The sequence below is a fragment of the Electrona antarctica genome (genome assembly GCF_951216825.1).
Source record: "Electrona antarctica genome assembly, chromosome: 14".
Taxonomy (NCBI): Eukaryota; Metazoa; Chordata; class Actinopteri; order Myctophiformes; family Myctophidae; genus Electrona; species Electrona antarctica.
This window is the reverse complement of record NC_136795.1, coordinates 39,546,822-39,560,572: the sequence shown is the minus strand read 5'-3', so window position 1 is coordinate 39,560,572 and position 13,751 is coordinate 39,546,822.

Sequence of the window (13,751 nt, the reverse complement as noted above, 5' to 3'; positions counted from 1 at the left end):
AAAACTATTCCAAACATGCAAACATGACCCACATGAATTACTTCAGTCAATATATATATAGGCCTATGTAGCTTAATGAGTATAGTTTTAAAATGTTATCGTCTTTTTTATGTCCAATGTTGTATTTCTGTTCATAAAGTTAATATGCAATGTGGCCCTCTGTAGTGAGTGTGGAACTATAGTGGCCCTCTCCATCCTCAAAGTTGCCCACCCCGTCCTAACCTAACCATCACCGCTTACCCCTGATTCCGAATCAGACGGTCAGACTCAGACCTAAGTTACAAGTAGGCTACTAAAGTAGACCTAACTAACTAGAACATTTTGCTTAGATTTATATTATTGTTATTAGAATAAATTATGCATAGATTACACCTTATTATTATTCTCAAATGTATTTATAAGGCACAGTAGCAGTGACACTTTATTAATAGGCTATATGGTTAAAGTGGTTAAAATGATTGTGACGATATTAAAAAGAAATCTGCTGGGGACACTGACCCTGGTACCCCCCAAGGACCCCTGGGGGTCCGCGGACCCACATAGAGAACGGAACACAAACAGCTGAGTCATGTTAACTGTAGTACACATCACAAAATGATTCCATTCCAAGGTGCTTAGATTAGATTGCAGCGTTGGTTTCTGTCAGACTGAATGGCCATGGCCCAGATAACACTCAAGTTTAATGTGTTCTTAATCTGTTATGTGATTAGATGTTTCCTCAATTAATTTAGAAACAGAATAACGAACGTACGTTTCACTGGGTGTGGGGCTTTAAGCATTAGATAGGGTTGTTGACCAAAAAAGGATGAGAATCTGCTCTATACTGTACTTCAAGTATTTCAGGCTGTCAGTGTCATAGATAACCTTTGGACACACAATATTGCTAAAGAAGATAAACTAACAAAACAGTAATTTTATGTTGTGGGCAAAGTCAGTATTGTCAGTATGTAGCTGAGTGCATGTGTGGACTGTGGAGAATGTGTGGGGTGTTGCAAGATATGAATTGCGAACAACAAAAGAACACAAAAGCCCAGCTTGATTCTGGTGTATGTTTTCCTCATTTCTCTGACGAGCCTCCCGCCTCTTCCTAGAAAAGGGAACACACCCACAGGACGGGAGCCACAAGTTGTGAACGGGACATTACACTCACATGACTTTTATAACTTGGGGTCAAGTTTCTCCCTGTGCATTTCAGTGTTGATGTTCTTGTACGTAGCTTGTAGACGGCGTAAAGGTCATTCTCCTTGTGGGTTTTGTGTCTGGAAAGTTATATATCTTTTTTTATTTTTCAGCTGGATCTGGAATCTCTATAGCTGTCTCTGGTGCGGCAAATTCTTTTCAATGATGATGGCCAGATAGAACTACCAGGTAACAATAGCCCCCTTAGACAGCACTTTTTAGACTTAGATAGCGTTTGATACAGACTTATAGCATGTTATGTAGACAGCACAATAATTGCATTGTATGTAGTCATAGCACTTCATAGTATATATGTACAGCATAGTATAGTATATATGTATAGTTTATATGTACAGTGTCATTATATAGATATGTTCTAGCTACGTTCTTAGCTTACGCATGTTTCTTGATAAATGCTTTTTATATATGTGATGTATTCCCATGCTTTTGTTCTTGCTAAATGTAAATCGCTCTGGATTAAGAGCGTCTGCTAAATGCCTAAATTGTAAATTGTAAATTGTAACAATACCTTGTTTCAAGTGCAATGGTTGTTTGTACTCATTTTGGTTTTATTAGTTCGTATGATCAGACACCTACATTAAAATAGGCCTACATTCCTGATGTACTGCAGACCACACTGTCAGAGTAGCTTTGATTGACATTTAGTAACATTACACTTCTATCATTTTAGAAATGTGGAACACTTACTTACTATACTTAATCCTCTTTGTCCCAAGTGGGGCATAAAAGGCTTCGACGATCTGCCTCCATCGGGACCTGAGTCACCTGACTTGTGCTGCATGTTGTGTCTCACCCCATGTAAGGTTCTTCTCCTTAAGTTAAGCTCAGCTGTCACGGTTCGTCACCAGGTGGTTTTTGGTCAACTTCGACTCGACCCAAAACCCTGTGGCACCGTGGAACACGCTGTACATTAATGCATGTTGAAGACTGTTTTTGACGACAGAATCATTTAAACCATCTCAACAAGCAAATGTAACTTGACCTTTTACTTTCAGGACGATCACTTCAACATCACGTGTTTTTCATATATTGAGGAAGTTAGTGACAGCAAGAAGATGTATAATCCTTTTCATCTCCCCAAATTCTCTGCAAAAGAAGGTAAAATGTCTCTGAATGTATCTACTGTGTTCAAACTAGCAGCCTGTTCCACAGTCAAATCAGCCATCACACACACTTTGTGGGCACATATTATGATTATGAAGGTAAATATATTGAAAAATACAAGTGCTTGTGTGTGAGAACTATTAGAATATGAGAACTAGTTTAAATCTTCACTTGGTATGGTATATATTATTCACACGTGTGCGTATAAAGGATGGAGATGGGGAATTTAATCCACCAAGAAAATATTCACACAAACCTATTTTACATGTGACGTCTTACAAATAACACATGTAAATTGTTTTTTGATTGATATGTTTATTGATATGTTTATTGACAATGTACAGAAAAATGCACATACTTATACATCACCATCAAAAGGATAAATGCAAGAAAGCCAACGGCTTATTTCCATTGCAGTCCCTTAGTTACTCAGTCACCAGAACCACTGGTCTACATGAACACGTGTTTGGGGGACAGAAGTCAGGCAGGGAGGGTGATCATTATCATATTCATAGCACATAGGCATACTCCTACGTGCTGGGCGGTGGCACCTGTCAGCGGGGAGTGTTGGGCGGGAGGAGTAGGACGAAGGCTCTATGTACTCTTGGTGGGGGCTTGGTGGGGGCTCTATGTACTCTTGGTGGGGGCTTGGTGGGGGCTCTATGTACTCTTGGTGGGGGCTTGGTGGGGGCTTGGTGGGGGCTCTATGTACTCTTGGTGGGGGCTCCAAGATGACAGTGACAACACAGAAATGTGTGTGGGGAGGAATACATTGGCATAATGTCTAAAATGGGGAGAAAAGGTTGTGAAAAATAATTGGCGACTCTAAATTATAAAGAGATGAAAAAAGAACGTCTCTAATTACATACTCTATAGTTTAGTGTTATACTTTAGCCTCTACTGAACTGGGCGAGCGCTGGCGCTTTGGCATGGGGGGTCAGATCAACAAATGGAATTAATTATGTACTCGCGACGGCCTCCTCCGCGAGACTGGCCAGACGGTGGCGCCGCTCGTCAGCAGTCTCCTCTGTGAGGGTGTGGAGGTCACGCTGATGGGGCAGATCGGCCTGGGTGACGGCAGACTGCTGGGCGAGTGCTGTTGCTTTGGCATGGGATCAACTTTGACCAAAAAATTGAAATGAAATGAAAAACAGGTATGGCCAGGGTTCATGGCCATATATAGCGTGTCTTGAGTGTAGAGGGTTTGATGATGTCAGATTGACATATGGAACATGTCACAAGGTGTGATGTCACGAGGCATGATGGATTGGCAACCATATACTGTATGTAGGCGTGACCAACGGACGGATGGGTTTTGCAGATTTTCATAGTTGTATAAGACGCCTTGAGGGCGAGAAGGACCATATATGGAGGCGTGATGTCACGAGGTGTGATGTGACCATATATGGAGGCGTGATGTCACAAGGCGTGACCATATATGGAGGGCGTGGGTGACTAAACTGACGGACGGGAGATACAGGTTTTCATAGTAAATGCGACCTATGGTCGCAATAATACATTATAGACATGGGCTTCATGTAAAGTTTTATTTTATCATTATTGTTTGAGACAATTTTACAGTACAACCACAACTGTATACTGTAATTACAACCTGTCAAAATGGTTGACAACTTCACAACTCCACTCTCTCTCAAATCACAAAGTGATGAATCTGCATGACATGACCTCCTGTTTACTTAAGTGTGAGGCAGCTTGATATAAGCTTACAAAAAATAAAAAAGTCTGTACGCTGGATCATGCTCCAAAGTTAAACATTTATTTATTGGTTTTAAAATGGTTAAACATTGGCAAATGATCCAGTGCAGACTGTATTGTATTTGGATTCTGACCTCTCCCCGGCACCTAGTAGTTTAGTGAGTGGGTGTGTGTGCGTTAATGTTTGTTTCTGGTTTTTGATATACAGTACACCCCCTGGACATAACACCAGGTTGTTTTTGAGTGGTGCAACCACTCCAAGGAACAGCAATGTCCGTGTTCACCTATGTGTCCACCTACACAGTATGTGACTATGTCACTATGAGCACGAGTACCAATGACTACCAAAAGTGGCGCTGTTGTGCCAGAAACAGAGAGAGAGAGATAGTGCTGCACTGCTGCCTGCTAATGAGAGAGAGAGAGAGAGGGGGGGGGGTCTGAGTTGCACCACTCAGTTCACACAGGTGTGATTTTTTGTTGTTTATTTAGCTAGCCTTTCAGCATGATCACATGTTTCAAAAGACAGGTGCCATTAACTGAATTATTTTGAGATTGTAATATAAACTGCAATCTCAATAAATTAATTAAGTGTTACGAAACACAGCTTCCTGGCAAAGTCAAGACGCAGTTGAGTGTGCCTCTCTGGATGCACAATGAGCAGGTGCAGAGAGCCTCTGTGCCCCTAGTACCCCTGGCCATGTATGATTTTGCAAGTGTGTGTCTGAACTTACTTTTCCAGTCTTTTAGTCTGCATACTCCTGTGTAGATCGAAACCAATTCAGGATCTCAGACCCCAAATTAATTGTATTCAGGTGACATAGGGCAGACGGCAGGCCAGGGACTAACCTGCAATCCAACCCTTACATTTTATGCTGAGTGCCAAGCAACATTGGGTACTACTATCTACTGTAGACTGAGCTGAGGATTGAACCCTGCACTCTCAATTTCAGGGCTCACACTCCAGCTGTGTTACTAAATACATCCAGACTTTTTTTGTTTTTCCTTACATTTTTATCCCAAGATTTTGTAACCCATTTTTCACCCCTGTGTCAATTATCTAATGTGATCCTGGGCTTTACACATCCTCCGCCAACCTGGGGAGAGCAACAGACTTGAACTCATGCTTCCTTCATGCATGAGCTCCTTTACACCTGACAGGGGGGAGTTTCCCTGGTTGGACGTAGAGCGTGGAAGGAACACGTTATTCCAACCAGTTCCTTTCCCCTCCATCAGGCGCCCCGGCTGGCCAGGGGGGGCAGTTTAGAGACCAGGATTACTGCATGTTTTTTGTGAGGGTACCTACCCTAGGGGACACGGGGAGAACATGCAAACTCCACACAGAAAGGCCCTTTCACCAACCCCCGCCTAACTAACCTCGCGTCACCAGGCTTTCCACCTCGGAGGAAAACCTGGTCTGAGTTCCAAAATCGCTGTGTGAACCGGTCTGGAGCGGATGGTAAAATACGTCATGTTGTAGTCAATGATTTGTAGTCATCAGGCAGGAAACCACAAGGCGGAATAAGAATTCTGCCATTCATAGTACTGATTCCGTCTTGGTTTCCTGCCAGATGACTATAAATCATTGACTACAACATGACGAAAGTTACCATCCGCTCCCGACCAGATCATAATAAACCCGAAATGGAATGCTGCCCAGGCTACATCCAGACAGGTACAAAACAACCAATCAGAAATGACATCTTGACTGACAATCAATCAGTCAAGTGACCTTAAAGGTACAGAACACAAGCACCTCCACCATTCTAATGCATCACGGAAATAAATGTTGTGCTTTTTACATATAATTTACACATATGGGCCAATCTACATCGACACGTTGTATATCGGCTATTTGTACTATTTTAAAATGTTTTAAAATAGTAAAAAATGGCAAATAAGTCTAGGGATAAGGGGTAAGGGGTGGCACAAGATATAGGGCTAAGTCTTATACTCTTAAGACAAAATTGTCTGAATGGGACATTTTAATTAATAAATGTAATTTTAATGATTACATGCACAGAAAAGGCCAAGAAGTTCAAGGAGGAAAATGGAAGGGCATAAATAGCAGATTGACACTCATATTTTGAAAGGATAGTCACTATGTCATTTCTACAAATAAAGCTCTTATTTAGAGACATTTACCAATGTATACCAAACCACATACAACATGTGTGGAGACACAAATAATAATTATACTATTCATCTTGAACTTCTTGTCAGTATGAAGATGATTACAAAGGTGGCTTGTAAGTGTTACCAGCAAACACTTTGCCACATAGCTGCCCTTTTGGTAGGGGAACTAACAGGGTCAAGTGTGACCTTGGGAGACTTAAAGCCAGCGTGCACAAGATGGTCTCTCAAATTCCTTCACAGTTTGAAGGAAACAGAGGGTCGATGCCGATTCAGGGTCAGAAGTTAAAATGTGGCAATACTTTTTAAACAAGATTTTTTTCTTATGAGAATGAGGAGATTATCTATGACACGTTACAGAACATTTCTTCTCCTATTTCTTAAGTTTCTGTTAATAAAAGCCAACGTATACAGTATATATGATTTGTCTATTCACTCAGATGAGTACCCTCTGACTTTCATCTCTGAGGACTTCCATAAAAGTCCTCAGAGGAACAAACTCTTCTCAGTCTGTAAAACTGACTGATAGGTAATATAACGAGGTTACTAGTGGCCAGTAAACAGTTACAATCAGTTGCGTTCTGATATGTGGTAGATAAGCTGCCTCCATGCATGCATGTCCAGAAAGTGTACCTTTGCTTGGCTACATTCCAAAGTAAATTTCAGATTAGAGTCAAAGTCCAATCAAGACCTCTCAGTGCCTGCAGCCTCCCAAGAACACACAAGGCTGTTGGTTCTGGCATGAGAGAAAGGACAGTGGGCGGTTCCGCAGGGGGGTGCCCTGGGCGCGGCGGTCACTGGGGTGTGGTCAGCACTGGTTTGCTGCACCTGGCCGGCAGGACACGGACTTCCGTGTTGGCCGGGTGTGGCCAATATGCTATAGCTGGTGCTGGTTGCGCCTCGGTGGTGGCTGCGCCTGGGGCGCCCCTCCGCGGATTCGGGGCATGGCCAATCGCTGCTGACCCGCCAACTGGAGAGTGTAGTGGTTGAGGGTTGATCAAACAGGTTTGAGACCACCTGATGACCTCTCTTCCAGGCCAAGGCCTAGTTCACACCTACACAACAATGTTTGGTCCGTGTGTGATGCCTGATTGCTTTTTGATTGCTGCTCCAATTCATTTTCAAAGGGAGTCACATGGTTTGACCAAACATTTTTGTTTGATGAGGGGGGAGCAATCATTAATCAGCGATCAAACACAAATGTTTGATCAAACCATGTGACTCCCATTGGAAAAGCATTGTGGTGGCCCAAAAAAACAAAAAAACGACAAACATTGTTTGATTGGTGTTTGGTACGTGTGAATGAGGCCCAAGGCCTAGTTCACACCTACACAACAAATGTTTGGTCCGTGTGTGATGCCTGATTGCTTTTTGATTGCTGCTCCAATTCATTTTCAATGGGAGTCACATGGTTTGACCAAACATTTTTGTTTGATGAGGGGGGAGCAATCATTAATCAGCGATCAAACACAAATGTTTGATCAAACCATGTGACTCCCATTGGAAAAGCATTGTGGTGGCCCAAAAAAACAAAAAAACGACCAAACATTGCTTGATTGGTGTTTGGTACGTGTGAATGAGGCCCAAGGCTTCATCCATTAGAAATTGATTATAATCGCATAAGGTGGTTCTGTGTCATGGGGTGTATTGTGTAAAGGCCTGTATGTTTGTGTGTGTAATTCACACCATGGGTGTAGTTTCTCTCTCGGTATATGACACACAGGTGGGAGGAGTATTGTTATCATGGGGAATGCCACTATAAATGACGGTGATCAATCGTGTACTTGATCAATCGTTGGCACCTGACGAGGCCAACACGGCAAACACAAACGCACACACACACACACACGCGCGCGCGCGCGCACATGCCCACGCACGCGCACACACACACACACACACTGCCTGAAATGCGTGCATTTCGCTTCGTTTTTAGCCTATAAGCAGCTGTGAAATGTGCTTCATGCTGTCACTGTTGTTATTTGATTAAATACAACAAATTAACAATCCACAGCACGTTTTCAGTTGTAGTTTGGAGTGGTTCCAACGGATTGTGTGGCCCTGGTCTTTCCCTAGTGGGTCTGATCGAGGGTAGCTACGGGGACGTAAGCCTTATCACCCCGGTTGGGTCACCTGAGTGAGGGGTATGATGTTCAGGAGACCCGAAACCCCAATGACCTTGGGATACATCACTGAGGATACGTCCCAGGTGCATGCGATGAATTTTAGTTCTGAGGTATTCTAGATACTCACATAGGAATAGACTATGTGACAACCAGGTATAGTCTGGTGACCGGAGAGACGGGTGACAGCCGGAATGTAGACGGCACCCCGGGAGCAGTATGTATGTATGTATGTATGTATGTATGTATGTATGTATGTATGTATGTATGTATGTATGTATGTATGTATGTATGTATGTATGTATGTATGTATGTATGTATGTATGTATGTATGTATGTATGTATGTATGTATGTATGTATGTATGTATGTATGTATGTATGTATGTATGTATGTATGTATGTATGTATGTATGTATGTATGTATGTATGTATGTATGTATGTATGTATGTATGTATGTATGTATGTATGTATGTATGTATGTATGTATGTATGTATGTATGTATGTATGTATGTATGTATGTATGTATGTATGTATGTATGTATGTATGTATGTATGTATGTATGTATGTATGTATGTATGTATGTATGTATGTATGTATGTATGTATGTATGTATGTATGTATGTATGTATGTATGTATGTATGTATGTATGTATGTATGTATGTATGTATGTATGTATGTATGTATGTATGTATGTATGTATGTATGTATGTATGTATGTATGTATGTATGTATGTATGTATGTATGTATGTATGTATGTATGTATGTATGTATGTATGTATGTATGTATGTATGTATGTATGTATGTATGTATGTATGTATGTATGTATGTATGTATGTATGTATGTATGTATGTATGTATGTATGTATGTATGTATGTATGTATGTATGTATGTATGTATGTATGTATGTATGTATGTATGTATGTATGTATGTATGTATGTATGTATGTATGTATGTATGTATGTATGTATGTATGTATGTATGTATGTATGTATGTATGTATGTATGTATGTATGTATGTATGTATGTATGTATGTATGTATGTATGTATGTATGTATGTATGTATGTATGTATGTATGTATGTATGTATGTATGTATGTATGTATGTATGTATGTATGTATGTATGTATGTATGTATGTATGTATGTATGTATGTATGTATGTATGTATGTATGTATGTATGTATGTATGTATGTATGTATGTATGTATGTATGTATGTATGTATGTATGTATGTATGTATGTATGTATGTATGTATGTATGTATGTATGTATGTATGTATGTATGTATGTATGTATGTATGTATGTATGTATGTATGTATGTATGTATGTATGTATGTATGTATGTATGTATGTATGTATGTATGTATGTATGTATGTATGTATGTATGTATGTATGTATGTATGTATGTATGTATGTATGTATGTATGTATGTATGTATGTATGTATGTATGTATGTATGTATGTATGTATGTATGTATGTATGTATGTATGTATGTATGTATGTATGTATGTATGTATGTATGTATGTATGTATGTATGTATGTATGTATGTATGTATGTATGTATGTATGTATGTATGTATGTATGTATGTATGTATGTATGTATGTATGTATGTATGTATGTATGTATGTATGTATGTATGTATGTATTTGGTTAAAATGGGTAAGGTTTTAAAAAAGGCAAAAGCATGCTCTGTTGCACTGGCCTAAAAGTGGGTCCTCTAAAACTGCTCCAACTTCTGAGAATGTGTGTTTGGTTCATTAGCCACCAGATGGCATACCTTATAAGTATGTATGTATGTCTGTATGTCTGTATGTATTTAAAAGGGGGGCTTTTTTGTAAAATCCCAGCCTACAATACCTTAATATATTTAAAATCCAAAGTAAGGTTACCAGTGAAGGGCAACCTGCCTATTCACTGGGGACTATGCAAGGCAGAGGCGTCCACCCCCCTGAGTCCAAGTTAGACTAGACCGCATACCTAAACCATGGTCCGAACCCATCCTCTAAAACACAATGGTAAAATGGATATACTTGGTAAAAAATGGACATTAATAAAACAACCTAAAAGAGTAAAAGTTCACAGCAAGGCCTGGATACAATTTATTTAATTGAACAGAAAGATGAACATAAAAATGAATGAGGTGTGAGTGTACTATGTGGGTGTTTGATAGTCAGCTTCTTTCATTTAGACCAGTGGGTGTTACTGTTTGCAATTTATTAATCCATCTATGCTCCATTAGTTTCCGCTGTCCACTGGTCCATCGGACTCCACATTCCAGACCTGAAACGATGAGGTTAGCGATGGGATGGGATTGAAAGTGTGTGTACAGGGTAGTGTGTAGGTCTGCTCGTTTGATGTGATATAGGTGTTGTTTGAGGCGTGTTTCTAGTGTGTGACTGGTTTCTCCTATGTAATGTTTATGACATTGTGTGCAGGTGATGATATAAACTATATTGGGGGTGGTCAGAGACAGGGGATCCTGAATGGGGGAGGAAGTGTGACTATGGGGGTTGTTGATGAATTTACGGGGCTTAAAATGGAGTGTATGTGGCTGTGGGGGCTTGGGAGGTAAAGTGGAGAATGTGGAATGCACAAGGAGGTCTCCCAGGTTCCTGTTCCTTCTGAGTGCAGAGATGACCTGATGTGTTTGTAATGGGGGGTAGGATTGTTGTGTAGTGGCGAAGTTCTGTTTGAATTTATGGTGTAGTGGTTGGAGAGTATGTGAAAATGTAGTTATGAATGGGACTAGTGTTGTAGTGGTAGAGGAGCCGGTGGACTGTATAGAGTGAGAAGAAGAGTTGGAGAAGGGAGGACATAGAGGAGAGGGTAATGCATGGGCCCCGTCCAGGTCCGTCCCTGTCCCCGCGCCAGAGAGAGGCCTCTGCTCCTGCTGCATGCTCTGATGTTGCTGGGGAGGAAAGCTAGGGCTGAGGTTAGGGTTAGAATTAGGGGTGGGAGGGTTAGGGGTGGGCGGCAGAGTGTCCGAGAGTATGTTGGTGGAAAGTGACCAGGTGGGGGAGAGAGAGGCCAGGGCATTGCTCTTGATTGTCCGCAAGAACCTTTTGCTATAACCTCTCCTACGGAGGACTGTGAAAAGTGTGTGTGTGGCCTGATTAAAATGTTCCCTATTTGATGAAATCCTGAAAAACCGAATGATTTGTGATTTGATGATTCCTGCAAAGGTGTGCTTTGGGTGGTAGCTGTGTTTATGGAGTAGTGCGTGTGTGTCTGTGTCCTTAAAATATATTTTTGTCAGTAGTCGTTTATGTGTATGATCTATTGTATGAAAAAATACGGTGGTGTCCAGGAAGTTAATCTCTGTTGGATGAATGATGTGTTTGATGGTTATGGAAGCATGGTGTGTGTTCAAAATCTGTAAAAATGCATCAAACTGTTGTAAGGTGTGTGGCCAGAGCCCTATGATGTCATCTAAAAATCTGAAATACATGGTGGGTTGTAGTGGACACTTTGCCAAGGCCTCTCTCTCCCACTCACTCATGTAGATGTTTGCATAAGCGGGTGCAAATTTCTTGCCCATAGCCGTGCCCTCCATCTGTAAGTAGTGTTTGTTATTAAAGGTGAAATCATTGCAATTGAGACTGAGTTCTAATAGTTGTAAAATGGCATTGTCTGGTCTAGTGTTGTCCGGGTGTGTCTGGAAAAGATTTCTAACTGCCTGTAAACCAGTGGCTGTATGTATGTTGGTGTAAAGGCTGTCAATGTCTATGGTGAAAATGTATGTGTGTGGTGGCACGGCTATGGGCTTGATTTTTTCTAGGAAATCATATGTGTCTCTTAAATAACTGGCGTGTATAGTGGAGAGGGGGTTGAGGAAGTGGTCTATGTATTGTGCTATGTGGTAGGATTCACTGCTGCAGTCTGACACTATAGGTCTGCCGGGAGGCACCTCGAAGGGAATAGTCCAAGTCTGGGGATCCTTGTGGATTTTGGGTAGTAAATAGAATATTCTAGGTCTGGGGTTATCCGGTCCATAGAGGAAGTCGCGTTGTTTGGATGTGATGTAGTTTTGGTGATAGAGTGTTGTAATGATTTGTCTGAATTTGACCTGAGTCTGTGGCTGTATGCTGGCTGCTATGTGAGTGTAGTATCTTGTGTTGGATAGTTGTCTGTTGGCTTCATATGTGTATTGGAAATTATCTAAAATTACTATTTTTGAGCCTTTGTCAGCTGGTTTAATAACTATTTGTGTGTTGTTCCGCAGTGTTGTGATGCTGTTCCGTTCGTCTGTGGTCAGGTTGTCAGGTCTGTCTGGTGATGGGTGGTACTGATTGAGTGTATGGTTATCTAGCTGTATGAGGCCTCGTATCCTGCCGTCCACCTGGGAGAGTTTTGGCTCCCAGGTGGAGGGCAGGACAAAAGGTGTATGTCCGTCTGTCTGTGTGTCTTTGAAAAAGTCTATTAATTTAAGTCTCCTATGGTATCTGTGGGTGTCCCTTCGAAGTGCCTCCCAGTCTGTCCTTGTAGGTCGAGGAATGTAGGCGAGGCCCCTCTCCAGCAACTGGGCCTGTGCGGCCGTGAGACGGACAGACCTGGACAGGTTCAACACATTGGAGTGGGGGTCAGGTGCTAGTCGGAGGGACTGAATGGCTGTTGGAGGTTGAGAGGAAGAGGAAGAGGGGGGAGGAATGGTGATGGGCGGTGTGGGAGAGGGGGGAGGGGGGAGGGGGGGAGATAGAGAGGGAGGAGGAGGAGGAGGGGAGCCTGTTGGGAACAAGGTAGGTACCAAAGGGAGAGGAGAGGTAGGACAGGAATCCAGGTTTCGGCTCCTGTTTAGGGAAAATTTAACTGTGTGCACCAATGGTTAAAAATTGTGACTGCTGTGGTGTGTGTCCAGTGTATGTTGTCGGGTTCTGTGTGAAACTGGCCGGGGTCAACTGGTGGAATGTATGGGAAATGTGTTGATATGTACTGGTTCATGAGTGTGATGTTCTTTTTCTGGTTGGGTGTTAGGAACTGGGAGAAGTTGATGAGGGGAATACGGATGGTTGCGTTCGGAAAAGTCCGTTGTGCCTCCTTGTGCATTCCATTCAGCTGCCTATAGGAGGTCTGGTCCGTATCATTGTCCTTGCAGTTGATGCCCACCGAGAGAATCACTTCTTCTACCCTGGGGTGAACCTCCGCCTTTTCAAAGACCTTGGTCATGTGGTTGAAGGTCGCCCCAGGGTAGCTGTCTATTTGCATAATAGTGTGGTGTGATGGTGGGATTCTATTTAAATTGGAGTCCCCCAAGAGGGCCACCGGCTTTCGGACCAAAATGTTCCAGTCCTGCACCTTTCTCTTAGGCCTGGCCTTGTGATATGTAGGTATGCAGGGAAGTGCTGGGGCCGGAGGGGGTGGTGACGTGTGTGGCTGTGAGGCGCCAGTAGTGAGAGGCTGCGGGATCGGGTGGTTCTGACAGGGTTCAGAGGGGCCTGTTTGGTCACGGTTGTTGCCGTATAGTGGCCT